Consider the following 14,431-nt stretch of genomic DNA (forward strand, 5'->3'; position numbering starts at 1 on the left):
TCTATATTTTCCATATTTTACGTCACATTATACTATAGATTTTCAGCGCTGACAGTAAATATCGGAACGTAGCCTTCGTCGTTAATATATTTTATGTTTAAAGTAATAAATTTTACTTATCAAACATGTGCTTTTCAAAAAGCTGAAGATAAGTTATTAAATATATTTTGAAATAGAAAAGGAATCGTTCTATCTTACGTATACCTATATTTTATATAGCTTGAAAATTTTCGGGGAATCTCCGGATCGGTATCGAATGGGCAATGAACTTAGTAAGTAATCTTTGAATATTCAGCAAAATGTAACTATACGACGGTAACTTGAGGAAGTTACCATTTCACGATCGTGGAAACAGCTACAAATGATGGAAGCTGTTACGTCACTGTCCGCTTTAAAATTCAAGACAACGGTATTAATCTTACGGCTTTGTAAACTCTTTCTTCCAATTCATTAAAACTTCGACGTCCGATATGCTGAACGAGTAAGCGTATAAAAGAGAGAGGAAAGAAAATTACGGTCCTACTGGCACCAGAAAATGGTGCATAACTCGCAGTTCGGAACTCGCTCATAGCTTCGACCGGTGTAAACGAGCAAGTCACTCTGAGAGAAACGAGCTGGCGTTTTATAATTAAGAAGGAATTGTAGATATCCAAAAGATAGCGGCTCTTTCATCCTTCCTTTTTTGTACCTATTTAAAACAGAAAAAATTCGAGCAATACCTTGTGGACATATGATGATTAACGACCCTACGGTAGGTATAGTGGCACCAAACCAATGCGTTGCGCTGGTGATTTACTATATGATTGTACACAATTTTTCGTTTATCCTTTATAATGTTTGTGCGCGCTAGTAAACTTTCTCGTTTTCCACATCGAATCAATAAAAACGATCACATAAAATCATATAAAATATACATTTATAGTTTTCTATCTAGAAAATTATACGAGAGACGTATATCGAATGTATGAGATAAATGGTATTTTAATTAAACAGTTTTATGTCACAGTGAATTAAACATTAGCAAGTCACGAGCTTTGTGCTCCACCTGCAAAATACTAATTTATCCATTTCTTTCTTTATAAATTTTTTACAACGTCAACCTAATTTCGGTGATATATCTGTTCTTTTAGGAAGTTTTCATAAATGTCTGAGAGCACACAGAGTAATTAAGCATTAAGAGAAACTTTCATGGTTAAGAATGCACGATATTTTCCGTCGGCAGACAATTCCGGCAAGATGACAAATGGTGAGGGGATGCCTGGCAGAGTCATTGCGCATTTGTAGGATTAAGAGAAACGGGCGCGAGAATCGGAATTGTTCTCGAATATATGTGCACCGCGTGATACTTTTTCTTTATTCCAATCTACATTGCGGTAGATTGTTCCCATATGCGTTCGTGAGATTCGCAGCTTCAAAAATATCGAACGAATACACGGAGGAGAAAAAAATTGGCGGCAGGCAGTATATAGCGTGCAGAAGAACAATTACTGCAAACTCGTGCGTAATAAGCGGCAATCATCTCATCTAGAAATAACATGTTTATCACGTTCATACGAGAGTCACTTGAGTCTTGATTACTAAGTAATGATTCAACATCGGCGTCTGCCGGCTATTTCCGCTACGCGGACTCAACGTCGCGTCGTGCCGTTCTTTCGACGCTGAGTCACGCGTGGCGCACGTTTTTGTTCAGAGACCGGTTTGAACAGCTCTATAAGTCGTTTACAAAAACTTTCGCGAACACGATCAACCGTAGGCGTACGATTTGCAATCGCAACAATGGCAAATACGTAAATGGTATTGTCTATTCCGTATTTAGCCAAACATAATTTTAATCATTTTCTAACTTATTTTTATATCTAGACAGATGCTAATCAAATTACAAAATTGTTAATTAGATATTACGTAAAAAATATCTTAATTGGACACAGTTCTGCAATGTGGAACCAACTCCAAAAACTTTCCACTATATAGAGCCAATTCCATGAAACATTAGAAATAAAATTCTGCACCAACGTTAAATATTATGACTAAACTATAATCCCCCTCAAATACAATTCCATGTATCATCTGCGTTTTTAGAAAATCTCCTGTCCACGTGAAGTGCACTTTGCAATAAAGAACTAAAAATCACGAAAATGGCGCTTGATTCTTTATTGCATATGTCATATGTATAACTGCATCCGCAATTATCGCTTTAGCAAAAAGTTGGAAAAAGTTGCTGTTTAGCGCCTTTAGAAATTTAGCTTCTTTCCCAAGACTTTTCTGATAAATGTTCTGAACGATATCGCAATCTTCTTTTCTTCACGAAAGAGATAGTTCACCACTTCAAACTGAACGGAAGTAAGGGTGTATGTAACTTTAGCGTATATTGGTGATTCGGACGAGCGATATGGAAAGCAGAAGCGAGGAAGCGCAGACGACGGAGGTGCACAGCTGACGAAGAACCGCTACATAAGCACCGAACGATCAGCCCCGGATACCCGAGCTGTCACGTTCAGGAAAAATATTTCTCGCTTTTCCCGACCTATGGCCGCTCGAGAGTAACTGTTTCGAGGGTGTGTGCGTGACGATCGAACTTGCGTTTGCGTATATAGTCCAAATATGTGAGGCAGATATTGCGATAGTGGCTCTAGAAAAGGTGTCTTTCGGACCATGCTATGGCACTTGAGGCGTATTCTCACATGGTCAAAGAGTGGTCGACGAGAGGATTGTTAGGAGTGTGGTGGAAATCAGCAAGTCGCCGAACTTCTTTCCGACAAAGGAATTCACGGAGCTAACTCGTTATCCGCGATGCTGTTGCTTGTTTCCCAGCTGTAGCTGCTCTCTTTTTAGCCTCTTTTTAACCACCCCTGTCGTGTTCTGCTCGCGTACACTTCATTAGGTACTGTTCCGCGGGGACATCGGTCCACTTTGCCGCTCGAAATTACTTCTTCGAGGAAACCAATTTGCGCCGACGCACCGAGAGAAACAGATTCTCCGCTGAGATGGAGATCAGCTATTGTCTTTATGCAAAAGCTGTTATCGCACAAGGAGCATCATGTCGGCACGCGCGCGACGAGAATTAACAAGAGAACACTTGAAAAGTCATCGTCGGCTAATAATTAAATTCGTATCAATAGTGATCTACATACATTAATATACAGCAAATAAATATGTTCGTGACACTTGAGCTATTGTGAAATTCAACAATTATTCAGTCTCTAGTAAAAAATATTAAAAAAATTTGGATCATGGTACAAAACCTTTCTATCGTTCAGCGCTCTACCTACCTACCCTCTGCGGGTGTTACACTTATTATCAGACACCCTATATACAATAAAAATGTATAAGAAATATATGAAAGATAGCAACTCGAGGACTTCTAAAATCAATGATTTTACAATCTATTTCAAATTACGCATTGAAATTGCATTATGATTGAATATGGAAGATTAAGATTCGATTATTGGAGCTTAATCAGTTTTATCCTTATTGGTCAATGCTCAATTGGTCCGACGCGCAATCACAATGCAATGTCAACCTTCGATGCATAGCTTAATATCATCGCTATAGCACATAAAGCATGTCATGTTATCGCGTTATACACGTATAAATTATTTCGATAAATGCATGTTTCTGTTGTCTGATCACCATTCTAGTGCACACGCGTATTGCGTTCTAAATTATTTACGCTTACGGGCCTATTATTTATTGCCGCTCATCGTATTATTCTATTGTATCCGCAAACGTAGGTTAATATACGTAGACATGCGACGAATAGTGAATTATTACGATACCTCATAAATGTTAAAGATAGAGGGAATTACAACGTTGTAATTGGAATAACCCCGCGCATGCGGAAGTCGCGTCGCGTAGGCGGCGATAAATCTCGCTGCGTCGACATTATTTTCTAAACGAGAGTCCCTCCAACTCTAAAGAGGTTCATACTTACTTAATTGCGCATATTATTTCAGCAGAGAGCGGCTAATTGCCTGAATGCGAAATTATTACTTGAATAGGACACTATGTACGAAACTGACAATTAAATGGCAGTAGTTGCCTAACGGAGAGAGAGAGAAAGAGAGCGCAATTTCGCCACTAGGATGTAACACCAGATAATTCCTCCCTTTTTCGCTCCTTCCAGTAATTAAAGGATACAAACGATCAAATTTCAAGAAATTTGAAACGTGAAATTTCTTTCTCACGTAATAAAAGATTCAATATCAGAATTGTGTCACTCCGGTTGAGAAATATGCAATCGGTAAGCGCTATTTCACACGTAGTGGATTTCGGGTATGTGAATATGTATGTCGTTTGCAATATATCGGCCAAATTACAATATTTATGCGCCTTGTAACTTCGTTCTTTGTCTTGGCGCTTCGAAATTTGGCGCATCGAACAGTCCCGAAATTCGACCCGCGTTGCCAACTAAATCCCTAACGAAGATCCCAAGCGACCGGGAAATTTACGACGGGCGTCAGAGAAACGGAGGACAGGCATCTATGAAACTTGAGTAAAATTCCATCCATCTCTAATAATTCGAGCTCCTCGAATATCCTGCTTGACATATGTTACGAAAATCGCAATAGAATGTAGATTTTATAAAGTACGAGCTGTTTATTTGAGAAGAAAAAGAAATCCAATTTGGAAAAAATCTCATTAACGGTGACCTCGGTATCTTATTTCAATTTTGAATATTTCTTTCTCTTATATTATTTTAAAAATATTGGTGGTTATTTTAAAAATATAATCTCAGCTCAGATTTTTCAAACACTCTTATTTTTTTTGTACGCTTGTAAAGCAATGCAATCAGCGGCCTTCACTTCCCCGATAAATGAAACGGTTGCTTTAATAAGAAGTGCTGTTTTATAGACACTGGCTATCTCTTCAATTAGCCTGACAGAAGAAACATAAGAGCAGTTTTGCATAATAGCGCGGAATATGAGAAACTTTAATCCACGCAATATCGCTGTAAAACGTTTTCTTTTAGTCGACTGTCACGTAAATGCACCGCCGCGCCCGCGTAAAATTTATATCGTTTTTAAGGTAAATTTAACGCGCAAATGAAATTCCAGAGATATTTAAATTATAATTCGAACAAAATCTAGTTTTATAACAAATCGTACGTGGCTCAAGAGAACATATCTGATAAATCTGAAATAGAAAGGTTTGAAAGAATCTCGGACTCGAAGTATTTCTTTGCTGATCCGTTTCTCTTTCATCCGTAAAAGCGCGTAAAAGTGTTTGCAGCGACATGCGAGGTCGTCAAAGAAAACTTGCTATAACATTCTTTGTTCGTCATGCAGATGGAAACAATATGTCGAGATCGTAAAAAAAACGCGAAGTCAGTGTGGTACAGATATTTGGCGCAACAGAACGAACACGTCATTTACAAAGGACATCCTCTTCTCGTATTACTGGTTACAAACATCGCGTGGTCATCGATACACGGATCGATTTTGCTGGATGACAGGTTATCCCAATGGGTCTGATAACAAGATGTATGGACGACGATGAGCCTTCGAGGAATAAGTTCAATGATAAGCAACGGTTACGTTAAAAGATAAAGTAGCGGACGAGATGAAGCAGAGACACCGTCAATTAATGTTCTCGGAACTTAATAACAGCCAACCGCGCGCGTTCACGTAATCGAGTATAGAGTTCATTGACCGTAATAATAAAGAATTTAAGCGGAAGAGGTTCCGACTAAGTTATGCAAAAGTTGTTATTAACGAAAATGAGAGTTATTTAGATAAGATGTAATAATGGGTGCGTTCCGTTTTACACATGATGCGCATAATGCATCATTTATTATCCTTATTGTTGTTCACCGAATGTTGAACAAGAATAAGTGATGCATTATGCGCATCATGCGTGAAACGGAACGCACCCAATACACAAAATTTTCGACGAGTAATGGCTTTGCGCAATTCCAGAACTTGTTGAGAAAAAGAAAAGCAGAATTCTGCCAATTAGGTATATTAAAATTCTAAAGTGCTGACTTTTTATAGAAATCCGTTCACAAGTATTTTATGATTCTAGGTAAGGCTGGGTGATTTGCTTCGAAGGTTTCGATATTCGAACTTCGAAGCTTTGAATTCTTTCGAAGCTTCGAAGTTGTCAAAAGTAACAGCCGTAATATATATTAGCCTAGTAGAGTCGACGACCTTTTTATTCGGACAAGAATTATAGCGAGAAAAATGTCTTACGTGAGAAGGAACTCGTTGCTGTTTGTCCATTAATATCGGCGATTAGATAATAGTCATTGCAATTTATGCCACGAAAACAATTTCGCTGAGGAGGCAGCTGAGTAGCCACTCAAAACATCACACCGACTCGTATCGATCGTTAAACGAAATGGAGGCAATTAAATGAAATGGTTACGCTCGAAAACGCTCGCTGTTGTTTCTCGACTTCCATTCTCCATTACCTCGCGCGAAAGTCGATACACGTGTTAGGGTAAAATACATAGGTGCTTTATCAAGCACCCGTTGCAAGCGTTAAGAGCAGCTGCCTGATGAGAAAAGTACTTGATATTTAAGGATCGTTCATTTCGCGTTGAAATCTCAATTTCCAAACATATCGTCGATATTTAGAAATTGTCGATTTCAGTCAATATCGCCATAATAAAAATAATTCCTGCAGAAACTTACTAGTTGATAAAAAATGTGAAAATTCATTAAAAATAAAATATTGAAATATCAAATACTTTTAACGATGTGCGAGAGAAATAGAAGCATTTTAAACTGTGTCACATTTATGTGACACAGCACACGACCCTGTTATCGACATTTATGATTTTACGTGTTCAATGCATGTTCTCCGGCGCGGCACTTTGAAATCATTAACGCTAGCGCATACATATGTGTGTGTGTGTGTGTGTGTGTGTGTGTGTGTGTATGTGTAACAAGAAAGGCGAAAGTTTGTTCCCTTGCAGGACGAGCAAACAATTTTTTGAACCTTTGATCTTTTCCTTCAGCGCAGCGTATCGTTTCACGAAGATTAATGTGTGTCGCACGCTCGCGCATAAGAGTGACTCGCTGTAATCTTTGCGAAGGAAAAAGAATCACGTTGGCGGGATTTCGTTCGTGTTCTCTGAGATAACGCGATTTTTTCGTCGGAAGTGCGAATCATAAACTTGCAGCAACGGCCGCGAGTCCGGAAAAAAAAGGAAATGGAAAAAACGAGAAAGCGGAAAGAGAATGCGGTCTCAAAACAAGGGGTAGCAGCAACGCCAGCGGCGAGTAACTGCTACTTAAGCGCGATGCAAGAGAGTGAATATCGGACTGTAAGGGGAATTTACGTGTGGGCTTCGATAAAGTACCGGCGAACTTCCGCATTGAAGACAGTTCGAGTCTGATATCTCGAACGCGACGATACGGCGGCGTCGGTATACGACGAGGGTACGACGGGGACGACGGGGACGAGGTGAGAACTCGAGACAGAGAGACAGGGAGGACAAGCGGCATCCCGGTGGTGCAGAGTGATGGTAGGGGGTGAAGCGGTGCAGAGCGAGCGATGGCGCAATAACGTTCGTCACCGAGAATTTCCAATATCACCGTCCGTAGTTATTGACGGACCGTAAACTCCACCGAATGGTAATCTAAAATCGTGCGGAAAATGAGGATGCGTACAATCGATGATTCGCGGCGGCGATCGTTTATAGCCACGGGGGTCCGGCGAATATATATACGCGTAATTATACAGCACCGCGGCACCGTACCGTCACGGCCGTTTTCACCGATGAATGATAAATCGCATCCTCCGCTCGCGTCCGCGGAGAGTGTGTTTCCTCTGATCGCGCCGCGCCGCGCCGCGTCGTTCCCGCCGCTCCGCGCTCGCGAATTCGAGCCGAAATTATATATCTGAATATGCGGCACCGACTTGCCGTTCATTAATCGTCCTCGATCCGGTCATATTATGTAGCACCATCGACTCGTCCCGATTATTATACAACGTTATCGGGATAACTGCGCTCGCTACGTAAACCCGATTACCACGAACGAGAAGCGAAGGAAAACCAATTGTCGCGAATATCGAGTATATTCAAGTGATGTGTTCGAACTTTCCGAGAAAAAAACGCATATGCTATGACAAAATTCAACAATTGTTCCTACGTGAAAGATAACACACTTCAATATTTATTTTTAAATAATCCCAGTTACAGTTAATAGGCGGATGATAAGAATTGTTCAAATTAATATCTTACTTGGTCAATAGACGAATAAAAAAAGCAAAGTTCAAAGAACAAATATACATGAATAAAGGATACAGCAAGCTCAAAATTTTCCCTAAATTATGATAAAACTGCAACGTCGAGACAATAAAGAGACCGGGGGAAGTATGAAGCAAAGTTTTCCTGACTAATGCGTGCTTCGGAATGCGGCAGGGTGGAAACCACCGTAACTTCAATGGAGAAACTAGCGCGTAGCATGAGAATCACATTAAAAACTCACGCGATCTTATGCACGAAGGTTAACTGCATCAACCTTCGTTCGCACGCGTACGCTGACGTTGAAAATATGGTGCCCGTTAAAACGAGCTCGCGCTCACAAAGGTTGATGCACGGCTCCGTGAACACTGGCAACTCAATGAGCCATTTTTTTTTTTAATTCGCGCCAGCAAAGCCCATTTCGGGGCCGGGCGCGGTGCAAAGTTTCGTTTCGGAGTTGTACGGTACGCGTGACCAAATTCCAAGAGTCATCGAAGCGGATTGATTAAAACTTTCGACGGTGTTCTCTGTCGCATTAATGTCGCGCGGGGTATTCGAGCCGCGTGCCAAAAGCGCAGTGAAACGGAGGCGCGAGCTGAAAAACGGCACGCCGGGAGACAGTATCCCCGACGCCGTGACGCAGTGTACGACGTCTTCGCGAGCAGGTCGGATAAAAAATAGTCGTATAAATCCTGCAGGAAATCGATCTGGCGTCCTTCTTTCTCTCCAGGTTTCTCCCCTGGCACCCTTCTCCCACCTTGACACACGCGAGATTTACTCGCGGCCAGGAACCAATTTCACCTCTCCATCCGTCATATATCCACCTGATTAGGCGATTTGTTGCAGCCGGATATTCCGAGGGGATATGACATGTCGCCCGGACGACTCTTTCGCGATCGGCACCGTGACTTTACGCGTTCGTACGTCCATTATTCTACAAGTTGTTCAGCTTGACCGCACTTTCCGATTATTCATAAATTTTTCGGTTCTCTATATAAGATATTGAAAGTAAAATGTATGGAATATCTTACGGAATAATCTTCTCTTGAACATTAATCAAGTAAGCATTAATAGTTAAGCAATGAACTGGAAATTTAGAAGGATTAGAATATCAATTATTCACTTGCGGATCTATGTTTACTTGCAAGTCTTAGGGATCTATAATAAGCATTAGAAAGTGATGGAACTAAATCGACCCAAATAAATTATTATCTCTAAATTAGAAACTCTAATTAATCTTAGAGTATGAATTTCTCGTAATGATAACATATGTTGATGTTTGCGTTAATTATATTACCAAGACTATTATACTGCAATATCAGGTTGCACATGATATATATATATACACCCAACTTATAATAATAACGTTTGATCTAATTAACAAAACCACCGCGCGAGAGAACATCGACATGTATTATTACTCAAACCTCAAATCAAATTTGTTGCACCAACATGCCACTAACTTTAGATTTAATTCCTCGCATTGGGCGTATTTGCTAATAAAGTTAAGTTTGCACCATAGCAAAGAAAGACTTTAAGAATGTCTGAGAAAGTAATCAACCAGCGCTAGCACTAAATCCCACGGGATTCTGGCTTCGCGTTGAATACCTTTTCAGACTCTAACTCGTTCTAAATCCGTCTTATATCTATGGCACGATGTTAAATCCATTAAAGACTTACGCTGTATGAATCATCATAAATTATCAACCGCGAACGTTTTACTACTCAAGAAAACGAGACAAACGTCGGAAGTAACTCGCGACCGGCGAAGGTGGATTCGACAGAGATCTATCGGATCCATCGGATGATCAAAACTCGGAGTGTTATGCGAATTAATTAACTCGAAATGTAACGGGATTTCAGACACGCAGTCGCAATGCGAAACCCCCATATCTGTCCGTTTGAGATGTGAATTTGTCCCGCAAATTACATTATGTACACGAGGCACGGCCTCCGGAACACGATGTGAGTCTTCCGGCCGAAGGCACAACGCGAGAGCATGCACTCTGGACGCGCGACCGTGTGCTGGTAAAATTTAGACAGCGAATTTCAGGATACGCCGAATTGCTGCAACCCAGTCGACGGCGCGTCGACGGCACGGCGGGCGCCGACTGGGGACGGGCGAGTCCGGGGACTCGTTCCGTCCGCGTCGGGTCTCCCGCCTCGTCTCGTGTGCGCGAGTATACGCAATCCCAAAATATTCCGGAGTGGCGATATTTTCTGAACATACGAACGGCCGACAACTGGCCGTCTGTACACGGGCCGCGTGCGTCCGGGCAATTTACAACGGCGGCCTTTTGAATTCAGCAGCGCTCAACCGAGTGCAGAATTTTAAACAATTTGCCGCGTGACATGCCGACAGTTTCTATAAAGCCCGCGAAATCTGTACGGATTTTTTTTTTGTATATTGGGAGCCAACAGAAAGATAAATTGGTAGGGGATATATTTAGGCATTCATACGGCATACCCACATTTAGCGCTAAATATGATGCATGCGCATCTACGAATGAACATCCATGTTATCGCATTTCTCACGTGACTACGTTCGGAGTTTCTGCACCTGTCGGGAAAAGACGGTACGACTAACGTCAATCGTTTATCTTTCAGCAGATATCTTCCTAATTGATGTCAATTATTGCGAATTGGTATCCTTGCCGTCAATCAAATCTCGATTCTATCAGGTCACCGAATATTGTGGAACAAATTGCTCGCTTGGTCCAGACTGTCTAGAGATTGGAGAACTTGGCTTGAAACTGATTTCTACGCTCGGCGTCATTATTTTCGTTATTTTCGCGACACAACGGCGGCCGAATCAAATCCGTTGAATTCGCTCGAGCATTTCGTCAGAAACGCAATCACAGAAACAATAGCACGAATCTAAATCACCAGACGTTCGTTAGGAATGCATTTTGAACATGTACTTTGGACGGATTTCGTATTAACTAGCAGCTTTGCCCATCTTTTCTGAGAGAAATTTATTCTATATACGATCGCAGGCATTTTGACGCAAAACAATCGACACTTTCGACAAAACTCGATCTCAATCGATCTTTTTTTTCAAATACGAGTATTTCGGTGCCATATCCGAGTTCGCCCAGGCGTGCATTGTTGCGAATGCAACAGTCGCAACACATATTTTCTCATACGGCGCTGACTGTGCTCGGCGCAAAACTGAAAATACGCACGAGAAGAGTTCGGCGCGTTCGGAGTTTTTCACAGTGCATTCGGCAAAATATCATCTCTCGGTAACAAAATCCGATATATCCTGAAGTGCGGTCGAATAAGTGAACAGATATAAATCTTCGTTCCATATCACAATCGAAACTTTTACACCTATATAATATTCCATCAGCACGGTTACGCACGATTTATTATTGACCAAAACACAGGCGCGAAATTTGCCGGAATGCCACCCGCAATAATTTTCAACATATACAGTTGGTCAACCGTCGTTTCGAACCTGTATCGAAAATGTATCGTCCTACCTCATATTTCACGATACGAGCGTTTCGAACGCGACGCAAGACCAACATCTAATCGCCGTATGTGGCAATATCCGTGGTGGAATAGTGATAAGAGTGCTGAATCAAATATATGGAGTAACCGATACGCTGAGTCTTATCTAGGCGAGCGAGTCATTGATTTATCATGCGTCGAGTACTCGCTCCGTACGATAATAACCGATAACGAGTTGGTGGGTAAATTTCTAGGTAACGGATCGATGATATCAGCTTTCGTTTCTGTTGGCACATCGCAATTTCGATGTGTTATCGTGAATCAGCGGCATACAATTACGCCGGTGCCATGCACGTCATCGTGTGCGTTGCGTTAATAAGAAATTTGAATCAAAAATGCAAGTACATGTACACGCGCAGAAATACAAGCAATCATACCAGCCTCAACTCGGAAGTTAATTTAATTTCATTGTTGTTAACGTACAAACATACAGAATAATACACTTACTGGCGAGACGTTGGAATGATTAATGCTTCCAGGTTATCACCGTCGTTTTGGTCCAAATGGCACTATGTTGTTTAATCTGAAACAAAAAGATGAATGTATTGTCAGTTTGTACATTAACAAAACATAGGTAGATAACGTTTCCCGTATCAATTTACATTAAAATGCATGTCTTTCCGGTTTTATGCTATAGTATTTTTAATCGGCCGTATTGTATCTAGATTTTTGCATCATGATTAAAAATTTCAATTACTTTATTACTGTTTATTTAATATGGTAATTATAGTATATATAGCCATTGTTTCTCTTTCATCTGGAGTTTAATCTTTCACATGTATTACTCATACATATCTCCAATACTTCCTAAACCGTCAGATACAGTTTGAGTCATGATGCACAAATATCTGAATACTAAATGTGTTTGACCGAAAATGTCTAGTAATTCTAGATCCTGGAAGTAAAAAATTATTAATGAATTCTATGAGATTTTTGCTGCTACGATGTAGCCAAGAAAACACTTGAACGACGGACGTTCGCTTTCTTCCTTCAGGTACGATCGATCAAGCACGTGACTCGGTCACGAAACGCACGCGAAACATTTTCTCGCTTTAAATTATAAGAGAAAGCAAATTCGCTACGAAAGTGTTTTTTTTCTGGCCTCTGTGTCGCAATAAAACTCTAAAAAAAAAATAAAGAAATTTTCGTAGCATTCATTCGCTGTGATTAAATAAAAAGCAAGTATTATAAATGTAAATTCTAAACGCGTGTGTCTTCATGCGAACACAGTGATTTTCAGTGATAAAACTGGACATTGCACACAATAATGGTGAAAAGATATAATCGTATTATATTTTGTAATTAAATAATAAAACAGCCCTCAACAGCTAATTAGCACTTAATAGCGAGATGGATTAAAATGCGTTTATGAATATCGTACGTGCCGACATTGTTACAGCAAAATTATTTCCGCGCTGATTCGGAACAAATTAATATCTCGGCCCGTCATTTTTGTTTTTAAACCTTTATAAATAATAACTCCACTATCGATAACGCTAAATGATATTAATATCATAACATAATTTCTTTTTATCAAAACAAAATTTACGGTATAAGAAAAATCATGTGAACAAAAAATATAAATTGTATCTGGCAAAAAGTAAATCGTTAAAATAGATGTATACATATTTTCGTATTGATATAGGACACCTGTGTCAAGAAAATGTAACAAACGATCCATATATTACGTCAATAAATCAATTTCCGACTAGAATACAATCTTTTTTCTTTTTTTCAAACAAACTTTTGTTGCATTTATTTCTCTATAACTGTAATTAATTTTTAAAAAGTCCATGTCTACAGCGTTCAAATATAAAAGAATGCGGTTATAAAGTAAATAAAGACAATAAAGACAAAGGATTTAAACAAAAATATTGAAAATTAGATTTATCACAAAGTCATAAATTCTATGTTAGGTTATATGCGTATATAACTTGTAGAACAGAAAAGGTTTCTAAATATCAGAGCTTACACGTAATGACATTAAAGAAAATTTATAAGACTTTCTGAACATTATTTATTCAAATCTATATCCGCATTTGTATAGTCGATTGCATGTGTGTGATGAAGGTTTTTGACATTTTAATTTATTTTTTCTTTCTTGTTATTTCACTTTTACAACAGAAAGATAAATTAAAATCTCAAAAATCTTCATCATGCAATCGACTACGAATGCGGATATATGATTTGAATAAATGTTCATAAAGTCTATATGTATATACATATATATATGTCTTATATTTAGATTTTAGTCGCGCTTTTCGAATGTGTGTGTGTGTGTGTACACTTCCAAAAAAAGCGCGAATAAAATTAATAGCTTATGTTATAAATTAGCAAAAGGTAAACGTACTACGGAAAGAATGATAAGTATAGTGGTAGGCACAGTACACTCAATTTCAAAATATATAATAAAGTTAGACCTTAAGAGACATTTAACGTTCAAATTAAAAAATTTTCCAAAACGCATAGCGCTGTCAATAAAAAATGGGAAATGTAATGAACGGAATCGTATATATCTCGCGGTGCAAATAACAGTGTGGACAAACTAGCAATAAAATATGTAATGCAAAAAAACCAATCAACAAACGCACATACCTACCAATCATTACGGCGATTTTAAATGGATTGAAATTCCGGGGCGATCCCCGGGAAATATAACTCAATAGTAACTGAAGTAAAAAAAAAAATCGCGTACTATGATCAATAATTATAATAAAGAAAAGT

At 39.4% G+C, this 14,431-nt stretch overlaps 1 protein-coding gene across 3 annotated transcripts in view; it reads right to left on the reverse strand.

Annotated features, from left to right (window-relative positions):
- Kek5 (kekkon 5) overlaps nt 1-14,431 on the reverse strand; it is a 213,863-nt gene that overhangs the window by 147,137 nt on the left and 52,295 nt on the right. For all 3 annotated transcript variants that reach the window (XR_011732367.1, XM_071780297.1, XM_071780298.1), the window contains exon 2: nt 12,155-12,230. The gene's annotated coding sequence lies outside the window, so the exon portion shown is untranslated. The remainder of the gene's footprint in view (nt 1-12,154; nt 12,231-14,431) is intronic.

The sequence above is a fragment of the Temnothorax longispinosus genome, chromosome 6 (genome assembly GCF_030848805.1).
Source record: "Temnothorax longispinosus isolate EJ_2023e chromosome 6, Tlon_JGU_v1, whole genome shotgun sequence".
NCBI classification, from domain to species: domain Eukaryota; kingdom Metazoa; phylum Arthropoda; class Insecta; order Hymenoptera; family Formicidae; genus Temnothorax; species Temnothorax longispinosus.